Consider the following 403-nt stretch of genomic DNA (forward strand, 5'->3'; position numbering starts at 1 on the left):
GGAATTATTAACAAGAATGACTGGAATTGCATTTTAGTTAAAGATGTTTTTTTAAAATTCTTTTACCATTTCTGCTGTACTATTTCAGATAATAGAGAAAGCAGAAAAATACACATGTATATTTAATTTTGGTTAGAGAGAATACCTCAAAGTTTATATCAATAGAGGTTTATACTGATAGGCTTAGAGTGGTATATGGAAAATACTTCCAAATGATTGCCATTCAAATATCAAAACATATCTCAGGCAACAGTCAATGAAATGTTGTGTGCATGTTGTATTCATCACTGGTAATTTGGTGCTAATTACACTATATAGTAACATATTACCAAATTTTATCTTAAACATGCTTTTATTTCTGTTGTTTGGCAGCAGTCATTTATACAAGAAGATTGACAAAGAC

The 403-nt window shown here is 29.0% G+C and overlaps 1 protein-coding gene across 1 annotated transcript in view; it reads left to right on the forward strand.

Moving 5' to 3' along the window:
• The window catches only part of LOC119594193 (peroxisomal carnitine O-octanoyltransferase-like), a gene marked incomplete at its 5' end in the record, with an annotated part of 4,436 nt that overhangs the window by 3,798 nt on the left and 235 nt on the right, over positions 1–403 (forward strand). The window contains 1 exon segment of the mRNA XM_037943261.1: positions 1–403.

The sequence above is a fragment of the Penaeus monodon genome, chromosome 33 (genome assembly GCF_015228065.2).
Source record: "Penaeus monodon isolate SGIC_2016 chromosome 33, NSTDA_Pmon_1, whole genome shotgun sequence".
Taxonomy (NCBI): domain Eukaryota; kingdom Metazoa; phylum Arthropoda; class Malacostraca; order Decapoda; family Penaeidae; genus Penaeus; species Penaeus monodon.